The sequence below is a fragment of the Anomaloglossus baeobatrachus genome, chromosome 1 (assembly GCF_048569485.1).
Source record: "Anomaloglossus baeobatrachus isolate aAnoBae1 chromosome 1, aAnoBae1.hap1, whole genome shotgun sequence".
NCBI lineage: Eukaryota > Metazoa > Chordata > Amphibia > Anura > Aromobatidae > Anomaloglossus > Anomaloglossus baeobatrachus.
Window position 1 is genome coordinate 356902684 of NC_134353.1, and position 15242 is coordinate 356917925.

Sequence of the window (15242 nt, forward strand, 5' to 3'; positions counted from 1 at the left end):
TAGACTTGTGAACAACTTTACCAATTTAACTAACATTTTGAGTCTAAGACATCCTGAAGGAATGAGGTCTGTCTCAAAAACTGCTGAAATTTGTGTACCAAACCTTCGAAGCAAAGGACGTTTGACTGATATGTGTTGTGTTGGGAGAACCACTGACATAATACACTGCATAATGCCTAAGGATTTATATCTAGTATGTGGTCACCAGGCCTATAAATGACTTCCCCGGGGCGCAGAGGGGATCGACACCTCTGCACGCCTTATGCCGCTACCTTCATATTTCCTCATGGTGTTCTAGATATAAGTGCTTTACCTAAACATTCCCTATATAACCGAGCTGCAGACAAATGTATCCGACAATTTGGTTCTCAGGTATCACTGGGTGGCTGATGGGCATTCTACAGATGGGAATGTTGATACTACTAGTGTATGTAGCTGCAAGAATTGGTATATTTGTTGTGACAACATTATGTAAAGAGACTCGTAAGATCAAACATCACAGGCCGTCAGTTAACACATCTGCAAAACATCAAAGTGCTCCCTTGGTAAACATATATGATGAAGTTTACAAACAAGATATCTATCGGTGAACGGGGTTGGCCCCTTCATGCTGTCACAGCATGGGGATATAGCTGATGGATAAATTGTCTGTAAATAATAAAAAGGGAGGAATTGTTATGGTTAATATTTTATATTAAGTTTGATTATCATTTAAGCAATTTATATATCTATATATCTTTGATAATTTTGTACTTTTATATTAGCTTCATAAGTGTTATTCATAAAAGCAATAACACAGGGTGTACTCTTTGTTATAAGGATGCTTTTGTCTCAAATGTCTTTGTTAATGAAGGTCCAGAAAACTGGACAGAACTAGATTTTTAGGAATGCAGCAGGATCCATAATTTACGATTTTGTTATTTTCAACTTTCATTCCATTTTTGGTCATGTACTAAGCCGTCCCCTTTTCTTTTGTGGTGTTAATAAACTACTGTCTGGGCATCTGAGATTCAGACAAAGCCTGGTACACGGACATTAACTGTGTGTTCGTGTGTTTGTCTCCGATGCATCGCTATTAATTGGACCAACACTGGCAGATCTGGAGATCACTTTGTATCTCACCCTAAATTAGCTCTCCCAAGAAAGTGGTTTCCACGACAACGTGCAAGCAAATAAGAAAATATGAAGGAAATTGTCCTAGAGAAGGTTACCTGACTGAAATAAACACATACCGGTAGGTAAAGAGGGGCAGTAAGATTCTGTTAGGGCTCATGCGCACGTAAATGCTGAATATTCTGCAGCGATTTCACAGCACGTGCGCTTCAAATCGCTGCAGAAACACTGCATAATGGATGCAGTATTTTCATGCGCTCTGGATGCTGCCCCCACCATAGACCGAGTGGGAGCTCCATCCATAACGCACGGAATAATTGACATGCTGCTTTTATGAATGCACAGATTTGGGTCAAAATTTTAGCACCTAAATCGCTGCGTTCATAAAAGCATTGTGCGCATGTGTCATGCACAATCTACATAGATTGTGCAGGGGACGCAGGACGCATGCATTTACGCTGCAGTGCAATACGCAGTGTAAATGTATGTAAGTACGCACCGTGCGCATAAGCCCTTAAGCTAATGCAAAACGAATTGTCATTTGCATTTGCTCCAAAGCAGGTGAAATTGATTCACAGTCATTTATGCTTTTTTAGGAGATTTATATATATAAAATATATATTCAGGCCATGTTTTGTTCAGCAAATCGGGTCATTCAAGCCGCAGAGAACCGCAACTGTGAAAAATGGATCCGGCGTCCATTAAAATACATTTCAGTTACTGCCGCAATGTATGGGATCCGGTGACATGCTGTTTTTGAACGGAGGTGAAAAACGCAACATGTTGCGTTTTTGATAACAGCTAAAAAAACTACCACACGCAAACGCATGCAACTGCATGTTGCCGCAAGTCCATTGACATTGCATTGAGCAGACAACGGATCCAGTAACATGCGTTTTGCGTTTTTTTGCCGACCGGCAGAAAAACACTGATGTGAAACCAGCCTTAGGCTGTAGTCTCGTGATTGCATCGCATCGCATCGCATGGATCAGCCGGTGGCTCCCCTGACAGGAGTGTGTCAGCTTACTAGAAATTCATGATGTTTTTCACGCCCAGGTCAGGAAAGCCACCGGCCAGTCCAGGCAGTGCGATAAGTGCGACTCCAGCCTAACAAAGCAAAAAGGGACTGTGAATACATTTCACCTGCTTTGGTTCAAATGAACGTGACAGCAGGTGCACAATGAGGCAACTGCAAGACTACCACCAAATATGAAATTGTTTAATTGTTTTTCACGTGGCGGCCACAGACTATTGGCCTTTTCTGACTGCCTCTTCTCTAGTTTTGCTATTTGCTACTGACCTTGTCACTAGTTGTAGCATGAGACCGTACCTGCAGTCAATCCATGACATCGTAAGAAACTCTGCTGTGTCCGTCTCTCAGCAAAATCTCAAGAGTATGAAGTAGATACTAAGATACAGACTGCTACGTGAGGAGAGCTGGACAGGGCATAGAAGTTTAGCAACAGGACCAGTAATTTACAAACATACATTCTGCTTTTATCAGTACTGTTTATCTATATTGATTATGTGCTCCATGGACAATGCTACCAGATGTGCATCTTGTGGGATGTATTCATGTCTTGGTACTTTCACACTTGCGTTGTGCAGCATCGTCACAATGCGTTGTGTGACGCATATGACTGATGAGTTGTAAATAGTGTGATAAAGGCAATGGATTCCTGTGAAATAACATGTTGCGTTCTTTTAGTTTTCTTTAGCAGAGAGAGAGCGAGCTCGAGAGAGAGCCCCCATCATCACCGCGCACACCGGCACTACCGCCCCCATCATCACCACACACATCGGCACTACCGCTCCCATCATCACCACATACACCAGCACTACCGCCCCCATCATCACCGCACACACACAGGCACTACCACCCCCATCATCACCGCTCACACACAGGCACTACCACTCCCATCATCACCACACACATGCTGGCACTACCTGAGTGACGTCACTGCTGGCAGCGCGATTCACTTCAGTTTCTGTGTGGAGCTCACAACGAGTGGGGGTGTCCTACTGCCGCTCATGTCAGCTTTCGATGTAGCAGAGCTGAAAGCATCGTGGGACCTCGTGTGGATTACTCCGGACCTGGAGAAGTATTTGGAGGTTAATAAATTTGGTGAAAGAGAGGGTTTTTTGTCTTTTATTTCAAATAAAGGATTTTTCGGTGTTTGTGTTTATTTACTTTCCCTACAGATTAATCATAGGGGGTGTCTCATAGATGCCTGCCATGGTTAACCTAGGACTTAGTGGCAGCTATGGGCTGCCATTAACTCCTTATTACCCAGATTGCCACCGCACCAGGGAAATTCGGGATGAACCGGGTAGAGTCCCAGGACTGTCGCATCTAATGGATGCGGCAATTCCGGGCGGCTGCTGGATGATATTTCTAGGCTGGGGGGCTCCCCATAACGTGGTGCTCCCCATCCTGAGAATACCAGCCTTCAGCCGTGTGGCTTTATCTTGACTAGTATCAAAATTGGGGGGGACCGCATGCCGTTTTTTTTTTTTTATTATTATTTATTTATTGTACTGCATGATATAGACCCGCCCACCGGCGGCTGTGATTGGTGGCAGTGAGACAGCTGTCACTCAGTGTGAGGGTGCATCTGACTGCAACCAATCATATGCGCCGGTGGGCAGGGGAAGCAGTGAATAAGAGATGGAATAATGAGTGGCCGGCATTTTCAAAAGCTGGAGAAGCCGCCAGAGCAGTGTGACAGCCGTGCAGCGCCGCGCAGGTGATCGGTAAGTATGAGGGAGGGGTTGAGAGGGATCGACTGACCGACAGAGAGAGAGAGAGACCGACTGACAGACAGAGAAAGAGACCAGGAGTGCTTTTAAACAATTTAGAACGTTCTGCTGGACATGCTGAGCATGCTCAGTAGAACGTGACGGAATCCTGCACTTGAATCCGTCGCCACACGCATGGCGACGGATGCAGCACCATAGACATTCATTATACCTCTTAACAGATCCCGACCGAATCCTGCCGAGTGCGATTTTTTTTTTTTTTTTTTTTTTTTTTTTTTACACAAACAAAAAAGTTACATTGTGCGTTCCTTCTGCCCCACGGTCACTGACAAAACGACTGATGCGCTGCAGGGCGGATGCAACGCAAGACCATCCATTGCAATCCGCCCTTAATAGAAGCCTATGAGGAATAAACTGATTCCTGCAATGGTTACCGTAATTCCTCAAGGTGGCGGATTGCAACGGATGGCGCACAACCCAAGTGTGAAAGTACCCTTAAACAGATGTTTGGGGGTGAATATATCTGCGCTGGACATCGGCATGTTACATGTTTGGAAATCCAGGTCATGTATCTAAATATGCAGTTTGCAACACTTAGGAGCAGCGCAAACCTGCAGAGGAGATTATAACTCACTGAGCAGCTCTGGCTGGAGCCAGTGATATGGTGGGGGTTGGAAGTGGGGAAAGTCAGGAGTCAGAAGTAGGTAGCTCTGTAAAAGAAGAAGAGGTAGGTGGAAAGTGACAGGAAGCCTAGTCCTGATCTGGCACAACCTATTAAATATACCTGTTTTGCTGATATTAGGGATACAGGCCCAGAACTAGGATCACTACAGCAAGATGCTGCTCCTAGTAACAGGAAAATGACTGCTGTAGGAAGGAGTGAAATAGGAGAGAAGCAAAAGCCAAACAGATATTGGTGGTATGGGACTCTATAATTAGCTTTAAGGACAGAGTGATCTGACCGTGAATGCGGAACAGTGTCTGGTCTGCCAAGTGGTTGGGTTCGACATATTGCGGATTGTATAGCCCGATTGCTGGGTGTGGCTGTGGAAAACCAGCTTTCATAGTGCACATTGGTACCAATGACAAAGTTAGAGGGAGTTGGAAGGTCCTTCAAAATCATAACAGGAAACCAGGAGAAAAGCTGAAGTCCAGAACCTCAAAGGTAGTGTTTTCCAAAAATGAGCTTCACTAGAAAACAAAGGGCGCTTAGGGAGATAAATAAGTGGCTTAGAAATGGGTGCAGGAAAAAAGGATTTGGGTTCATGGAGAATTGGAACGATTTCTCTGTCGACTACAGGCTCTACAATAGGGATGGGCTGCACATAAATGGGGAAAGTGCAGCTGTGTGGGAGAATAAAACTGGTCAGACAGATGGAGATTTTAACCCCTTCACGACCGAGTGAAGCCAGCTGGTGATCGGCGCACATGTCTGCTGCTTTGTACAGCAGACATGCTTTGTACAGCAGACGTGTGCCTCACAGACGCATGTGGGTCCATGATCCATCTGCGCCTGTTAACCCCTTAAATCGCACTGTCAAAATGTGAACGCGATTTAAATGCCCACAGCAGGTAACGTGCACTTACCTGCAGCCATCGGAGCCCTGTGATGTGATCATGGAGAGCCAATGTTGCCATGGTAGCACAGGGTTATGTGATGACTCCTGTTGCTATCATGACTCACTTCCTGTTACAGCCGGCAGAGCCCTGGCTGCAACATAAGATGAATATTTCTGCTGATCTGAGCTGTGCAGCTCTGATCGGGAGAAATGAATGAGGAATCAGACTGCTGATCCTTCTAGGCTCCAAGTGGGAGTAGTAAAATAAAATAAAAGATAAAAAAGTTTAAAAAACATAAAAGTTCATAGCACCCCCCCCATTCGCACCATTGAAAATTAAAAGGTTAAAAAAAAAAAAATATATATATATACACACATTTGGTATTGCCGCGTTCAGAAATGCCCGATCTATCAAAATATAAAAACAATTCATCTGATTGGTGAACGGCATAGCAGCAAAAAAATCCAAATGCCAAAATTACGTTTTTTTGGTTGTTGCAAATTTTGTTCAAAATGCAATAACCGGAAATCAAAGCGTAGCATCTGCGCAAAAATGGTACATTTAAAAATGTCAGCTCGAGACGCAAAAACTTAGCCATCACTAAGCCCCATATCCCAAAAAAAGAGAACGCTATGGGTCGCGGAAAATGGTGCAAAAAGTGCGCAACTTTTTTGGACAAACTTTTTTTTTTTTAAATTCCTTAGATAAAAGTAAACCTATACATGTTTGGTGTCACGAACTTGTGCCAACTTGAGGCATCACACCAACACATCAGTTTTACCATATAGTGAACACGTTGAATAAAATATCCCAAAAACAATCATGCAATCGCACTTTTTTTACAATTTTTTCCGCATTTGTTTTTTTCTTTTTTGCCATTTTCCAGTACATTGTATGGTAAAACTTATGGTTTCATTTAAAAGTACAGCTTGTTCCGCAAAAAAACAAGCCCTCATGTGGCAAGATTGATGAAAAATAAAAAGGTTACGGCTCTCGGAAGAAGGGGAGCAAAAAAGCGAAAAACAGAAAATCGTTAAGGGGTTAAATCTAACTTAAGACCTGTGTTCAGTGAAGACATTGGAGGGAGCTGCAACAATGCAGAGTTAGTATATTAATTCAGTATGGTAAATGTACACGGGGATTGCAATAATGGAAAGCTTGTAATTGGAACTTGCTATAAGCCTCCTAACATACCTGAACACAGGTAGAGGATGAAATGTTAGAACAAATAAAAAGGCAGCAAATAATAATAATCGGGTCCTTATTATCAACTATCCAGACATTCAGTGGGATAGAATCTTCTATTTGTGCTAAAAGTTAGAAGTTCTTATCTACAAATCAAGACAATTACTTTTCTTCTTTGATAGAAGATCGACCAGGGGAGATAATTTCCTGGATTTGGTCCTGTCAAATACACCAGATATAATTTCAGATATGCTGGGCTGGGGAGCAATGACCATAATATGGTATCAATTTAATATTGAATACAATATTTCAAAAAGAAAATGCAAAAACCTAGAGGGGTGTGATTAAGTGGCCACCCTCTGGTGGTGAGATTAGGTTTGTGCTGCAGGTAGCCGCGAGGTACCACTCCTAGGCAATTCCTGAATCCGCAGTAGCTGACACAAACGGAAACAGGAGAGTCAGGGTACACGCTGGGACAAGATCAGGATAACCATCAGGAAACTGGTACTGCTACAGACTTGGCAGGATCAAGTTCCGACAGGAATATGGAATCAGGAGCCAGGCAGGTAGAGAGGGTATCAGGGCTAGACTGGGACTAAAATTCAGCCCTGGCATTTGGGGGTGCACAGGCCCACTTTTCGCGTGTTGAATGTGTAATATCTTTGTGCACTTGTAGATTGTGTAACACGACCATATAACATGTAGTCACGGCTGCTTCCAGTATTACAGCTCAGGCCTCTTTATTGCTCTTAGTAGCAGGACCTGCTGAAGCCGCTATTTTCCCTACAGAGCTGGGTCTCGCAGATAATGAAGAGGATGTTGCTCTCCATATAATGCTACGGTCATATAGCTGATGGGCAGGGATACAAAATCAGATCCCCCTGAACTAATATTGATGACCTATTCTATAGATAGGGGATCAGGGAAGCTGTTGTTTTCACTGGTGATAATTTTGGACACATACCATTTAGGGAATGTGCAATGACATTTTTGGGGGGGCAGATCCCACCATGGAAGCTACTATGAAAAATTCTCGAATGACCATATGCATCTCCTCGCTGTGCACAGGTTCAGGCTTTTGAGCATCTTTTACCCACTTTAGGCTTCTAAAACCACCAAGTGATTAAATGAAGTGACCGCTCCATTCTTCTGGTGTTTCCACTCGGAAAACGCTCTGTATTTTACAATGCAAATCAATGGGAAGGCTCGGAAGATGCCGGAATCTACAACTCCCAGCTTGTCCTTAACAATGGTGAGGAGATGCTGGGAGTTATCAGACTGCGGACCATACAGGAACCACAATACTGATAAGACGCAGGCAATATCACAAATAATCATTTACATCCAGGTACCTTTATAGGTGACATCTTCTGAGTCGATCCCATCCCTTTTGCCTCCTAGCAGTACAGATGCCATGATGAGGTTTCGTGCCCACTGCTCGTCTCTGAAAGCCTCTATCTTTGTTCTTCAGCAGCACTTTCCCGCACAGCACCTTTAAAAATAAAAGTATCATTATACTGCCTTATAAATATCCCCCATGCTGTGCCCCTGAATAAATAATTGCTGTGCTTCCTTCTTAAAATATCCCCCCACACTGCCCTTATCCAAAATACCTCCCACACTGCCTCCCTCCTTAATATACCCCCATGTTGCCTCTTTCCATAATGTCCCCATACACAGCTTCTCTCCATAATGCCCCCTCCACACTGCTCTCTTTATAATATACCCCAACACTGCCTCTCTCCATAATATCCCCCCATATTGCCCCTTTATTATTATTATTACTATTATTTATTTATATATTCCCCCAAACTGCTCTTTTATAATCCCCCCTTACACACAATACAATGCACCCTCCATTAATTCCCCCACACACACACAAAATACAATGCGCCCCCATTACCCCTACACACACACACACACACACACACACACACACACAATGCACCCCCCATCATCCCCTACACACACACACACACACACACACACAAATACAATGCACCCCCCATTACCCCCTCCCCACACACACAATACAATGAACCCTCAATTACCCCCTCCCTAGACATAATACAATGCACCCCCCATCATCCCCTACACACAAATTCCACTACCCCATCACTACACACTTCTGCCTCCCCCCCTCCCTCGGAATACAGTACTCCCCCTCTGCCTGTCACAAAGCTGTGTTCCTTCACAAATGTTCCCCGTTATGTGTCCTCAGCCCCTCCCCACTCATCCCCATTAATTAAACCTGTATCTTCGGCTCCTCCATGGAGCACTTACCGCTGCCTGATGTATCCAGTGTGGCGCACGCAGCACTGTGATGACGTCAGCAAGATGCTGATCTCCTCACGTTGCTGCACGTCGGGGGTGGGGCCCAGTCCCGGCGCACTGTTCAAATGAATTTACGCAAATACATTTGAATAGGAAGGAGGAAGCTGCGGTCACTGACACCGCCACCGCCGCGCTCCTCAGCAGTGTGTGCCTGCCGGGCACACTGTCACACAGCAGGGCCGACACAGCACAACGCACTGCCTCCTGGTCCTGCTGCAGCTAGTGTGCTCGGCATGCACACACTGCTGAGGAGCGCGGCGGTGGCTGCAGATACAGCGGCCTATAACAGGCACCGGCCCACTAAAGGGACCGGCCCATCTGGCATTTGCCAGAATTGCCCTATGGTCAGTCCAGGCCTGATGGGTACTGAAACAGAATCAGGAACTCGGGCTGGTACCAGGACATACAGTGCATTGCGAACGTATTTGGCCCCCTTGAATTTTTCAACCTTTTCCCACATTTCAGGCTTCAAACATAAAGATAAAAATGTTAATGTTATGGTGAAGAATCAACAACAAGTGGCACACAATTGTGAAGTTGGACGATATTTATTGCTTGTTTTAAACTTTTTTAAAAAAATAAATAACTGAAAATTGGGGCGTGCAATATTATTCGTCCCCTTTACTTTCAGTGCAGCAAACTCACTCCAGAAGTTCATTGAGGATCTCTGAATGATCCAATGTTGTCCTAAATGACTGATGATGATAAATATAAGCCCCCTGTCTGCAATCAAGTCTCTGTATAAATGAACCTGCTCTGTGATAGTCTCAGTGTTCTGTTTAAAACTTTAAACATCCCAAGGAGCACTGTGCAAGCGATCATATTGAATTGGAAGGAGTATCATACCACTGCAAATCTACCAAGACCCGGCCGTCCATCCAAACTTTCATCTTAAACAAGGAGAAGACTGATCAGAGATGCAGCCAAGAGGCCCATGATCACTCTGGATGAACTGCAGAGATCTACAGCTGAGGTGGGAGAGTCTGTCCATAGGACAAGAATCAGTCGTACACTGCACAAATCTGTCCTTTATGGAAAAGTTGCAAGGAGAAAGGCATTTCTCAAAAATATCCATAAAAAGTGTTGTTTAAAGTTTGCCACAAGCCACCTGGGAGACACACCAAACATGTGGAAGAAGGTGCTCTGGTCAGATGAAACCAAAATCTAACTATTGGGACACAATGCCAAACAATATGTTTGGCATAAAAGCAACACAGTTCATCACCCTGAACACACCATCCCCACTGTCAAACATGGTGGTGGCAGCATCATGGTTTGGGCCTGCTTTTCTTCAGCAGGGACTGGAAAGATGGATGGAGCCAAATACAGGAAGAAAACCTGTTGGAGTCTGCAAAAGACCTGAGACTGAGATGGAGATTTGTCTTCCAACAAGACAATCGTAAAAAAACATAAAGTAAAATCTACAATGGAATGGGTCACAAATAAACGTATCCAGGTGTTAGAATGGCCAAGTCAAAGTCCAGACCTGAATCCAATAGAGAATCTGTGGAAAGAGCTGAAAACTGCTGTTCACAAACGCTCTCCATCCAACCTCACTCAGCTCCAGCTGTTTGCAAAGGAAGAATGGGCAAGCATTTCAGTCTCTCGATGTGCAAAACTGATAGACCCATACCCCAAGTGACTTGCAGCTGTAATCACAGCAAATGTATTAACTTAAAGGGGATGAATAATATTGCACACCCCAATTTTCAGTTATTTATTTTTTATAAAAGCTTAAAATAAGCAATACATTTCGTTCAACTTCACAATTGTGTCCCACTTGTTGTTGATTCTTCGCCATATCATTAAAATGTTTATCTTTATGTTTGAAGCCTAAAATGTGGGAAAAGATTGAAAAATTCAAGGGGGCTGAGTACTTTCGCAAGGCACTGTACATGAACTCAGAACATGAAAGAGGGTGTTTTTTTGTATTTCATTCCAAATAAGGGACTTTTCTTGGTGTTTGTATTTCTTTTTATTTATAGGATTAGAGATGGGGGTCTCGTACACATTCCCATCACTAATTTTGGGCTTGGTGATAGTTGTGCACTGTTATTAACACCTTATTACTCCGATTGCATCTGCATCAGGGTAATCGGGAAAAGCTGGGTAAAGTGCCGAGCTTGTCGCATCTAATGGATGCCACAATCTCGGGCAGCTACATGTTGCTATTTTTAGGCTGGGGACCCTAATAACCATAGGCCTTCCCAGTCTGAGAATACCAGCACCCAGCTATTGGGCTTTATCATAGCTGGGTATCACAATTGTGGGGGACCGCACGCCGTTTTTTAAATTATTTATTTAAATAGTTGAAAAAAAAAAAAAAGCTGCATGCGATTTCTCTTATTTTGATACACAGCCTAGATAAGCGCAGGGCTGGGGGCTGCACCCTGTAGCCGTGGGCTTTATCTGTGCTGGGTATCATAATATGAGGGGACCCTACACCATTTGTTTTATTTTTATACCATGATACCTGCAGATAGTACCTATTTACCATTTGTATTGTAACTCATATGTCATCTATAATCCATATGTCATCTGTATTGTCACTCATATGCTATCTGTAATCCAGTAATCCATATGCCATGTGTATTGACACTCATATGCTATCTGTAATCCATATACAGGCATGGCCAAAAGTTTTGAGAATGACACCAAAATTATATTTTCACATGATCTGTTGCCCTCTGGTTTTTAATTGTGTTTGTCTGATGTTTACATCACATACAGAAATATAATTGCAATCATATTATGAGTACCAAAAGGTTATATTGACAGTTAGAATGAGTTAATGCAGCAAGTCAATATTTGCAGTGTTGACCCTTCTTCTTCAGGACCTCTGCAATTCTCCCTGGCATGCTCTCAATCAACTTCTGGACCAAATCCTGACTGATAGCTGTCCATTCTTGCATAAGCAATGCTTGCATTTTGCCAGAATTTGTTGGTTTTTGTTTGTCCACCCGTCTCTTGATGATTGCCCACAAGTTCTCAATGGGATTAAGATCTGGGGAGTTTCCAAGCCATGAACCCAAAATCTCTATGTTTTGTTCCATGAGCCATTTAGTGATCACCTTTGCTTTATGGCAAGGTGCGCCTTCATGCTGGAAAAGGCATTTTTGGGCGCCAAACTGCTCTTGGACAGTTGGGAGAAGTTGCTGTTGGAGGACATTCTGGTACCATTCTTTATTCATGGCTGTGTTTTTAGGCAAGACTGTGTGAGCCGGTTCCCTTGGCTGAGAAGCAACCCCATACATGAATCGTTTCAGGATGCTTAACAGTTGGCATGAGACAAGACTGGTGGTAGCGCTCACCTCTTCTTCCTAATAAGCTGTTTTCCAGATGTCCCAAACAATCGAAAAGGGGATTCATCTGAGAAAATGACTTTACCCCAGTCCTCAGCAGTCCACTCCCTGTACCTTTTGCAGAATATCAGTCGGTCCCTGATGTTTTTTCTGGAGAGAAGTGGCTTCTTTGCTGCCCTCCTTGAAACCAGGCCTTGCTCAAGCAGTCTCCGCCTCACAGTGCGTGCAGAAGCACTCACACCAGCCTGCTGCCATTGCTGAGCTAGCTCGGTACTGCTGGTAGTCCGATCCCGCAGCTGAAACAGTTTTAAGATACAGTCCTGGCGTTTGCTGGTCCTTCTTGGGCGCCCTGGAGCCTTTTTGGCAACAATGGAAGCTCTCTCCTTGATTGTTGACTGATGTGCAATCTTTGTAGCTGCGATACTCTTCCCTGTTAGGCCATTTTTGTGCAGAGCAATGATGGCTGCACGTGTTTCTTTAGAGATAACCATGGTTAACTGAAGAGAAACAATGATACCAAGCACCAGCCTCCTTTTAAAGTGTCCAGTGGTGTCATTCTTACTTAATCATGGCTGATTGATCGCCAGCCCTGTCCTCATCAACACCCACACCGGTGTTAATGGAACAATCACTAAAACAATGTTAGCTGCTCCTTTTAAGGCAGGAATGCAATGATGTTGAAATGTGTTTTGGGGGTTGAAGTTCATTTTCTTAGCCAATATTGACTTTGCAAGTAATTGCCGTTAAGCTGATCACTCTTTATGACATTCTGGAGTATATGCAAATTGCCATTAGAAAAACTTAAGCAGTAGACTTTGTAAAAATTAATATTTGTAGCATTCTCAAAACTTTTGGCCATGACTGTACAATCTGTATTGTCATCCATATGCCATCTATAACCCATATATCAAAAAATGTCTTTTATTATAGACGCCCTACACTGTTAAATGGCCACGATGTAGCTCTTCCCACAAACTGCCTAAGAGTACTTTCACACTTGCGTTTATTTCCTTCCGTTACAATCCGCCCTTTTGGAAAACAGCGGAATCCGTTAACGGATTCCGCTGTTTCCCATAGACTTGTATGGGTGACGGATTGTACCAAAAGGACCTGCGTTGCTTCCGCTGGGCGACGCTCAGTTGCTTCCGCCCAGCGGGAGGAACGCAGCATGTAACGTTATTTTGAGCAGCGGAATCCTCTGGATTCCACTGCGCATGCTCTTTTTTTTTTTTTTTTTAAATCAAACTTTATTTTGGCTCGCGGTGGCCGAACGTTCAGCTGAGCGCCCGGCCGTCGGCAAGCGACAGCGCTCAGCTGAGCGACCGGCCACCGGCATGCCCGGCCGCCGGCAAGTGACAGCGCTCAGCTGATCACCCGGTGGCCGGCTGCAGGGAGCGATCAGCTGGTCACCCGGTGGCCGGCTGCAGGGAGCGATCAGCTGGTCACCCGGCGGCCGGCTGCAGGGAGCGATCAGCTGGTCACCCGGCGGCCGGCTGCAGGGAGCAATCAGCTGGTCACCTGGCGGCCGGCTGCTGGGAGCGATCAGCTGATCGTTTACAATAGTCTGCCGCCGGTAAAACTGTAAAAAAAAAAAAAAATCAAAACGAATTGCGTTGTTTTGCAGCATTCGTTGCATCCGTTGTGGCACTATATGCAACACATCCGTTGCATCCGTTACACAACGCAATGCAACGGATACCGACAACGCAAGTGTGAAAGTACCCTTAAAAGTCCCATATACTAAAGACGACTCATCACTTCCTTTTCTTTATCCTTTTTAGGAATTCATATTTCATAAATATACATGGCTTGAGAAGCGTGAACCGTGGCTGCCGCTGCGGTCCCTGAACCATGGCTGCCGCTGCGGTCCCTGAACAGTGGCTGCCGCTGCGGTCCCTGAACCATGGCTGCTGGCATGGTCCCTGAACAGTGGCTGCTGATGTGGTGCAGATTGTTGGTGAAGTGCGGCCTTTGTGCCCATGTGCATGTCCGCCCCAGTCTGACTGCAGCATGGTGAATATGTCACAAAATGTTAAGTTACTGGATGTATAGTTATTAGTGATGAGCGAGTACTAAAAAGCTCGGGTGCTCGAGGCTCGGGCCGAGCATCCCAAGATACTCGTGTACTCGGCCCGAGCACCGAGCCCAATGTTATCCTATGGGAGACCCGAGTATTTTTGTGAAATGACCACCGGCAGCATGTAGAAACCCTAAAAATGTCACAAAAGTTTCAGAAGAGTGCTCAAATGACATGGCAACAGCATGGGGAAGATCCCTTGAAGCATTTATCACTCAAAAGTCACAGCTGTGAACAATTTTGTCCGCGTTTTACGCCATTTTTACGGACTCACCAGAAAACCTTCCAAAATGACACCAAAATGAATTTTCATGGCGGAAATGTTAAGGGCACATACCCAATAGTGAGATAGAGCTGGTGTATGTTACTTTTTGAGATTAATACATGAAAGATTTTACGTAAAATATTGTGTGGCACTCCGATGTCCAAAACGCACGTTTTGTGCTTTTTACTAGCGATGTCGGTCATTTTTTTTTTCATTCTATCTCCCGTCGGTCGGTCTCGCTCTGTCGGTCTCTCTCTGTCTTGTCTGTCCCCCTCTCACAGTCTGTCGGTCATTCTCCCGCCTCTCTCTTACTTACCGTTCCCCGATCACTGCTGCGGCGCTGCACGGCTGTTCACTAAACTCCGGCGGCTTTTCCTCTTTAGAAAAAGCCGGCCGCTCATTAAACAATCTCGTAATCCCTGCTTTCCTGCTTTTCGGCGCCTATGATTGGTTGCAGTGAGACATGCCCGCCACGCTGAGTGACAGGTGTCTCACTGCACCCAAACACAGCAGCCGGTGTGTGTGTGTATACTGTGCAGTGAAATAAATAATTAAATAATTAAAAAAAACGGCGTGCGGTCCCCCCAATTTTAATACCAGCCAGATAAAGCCATACGGCTGAAGGCTGGTATTCTCAGGATGGGGA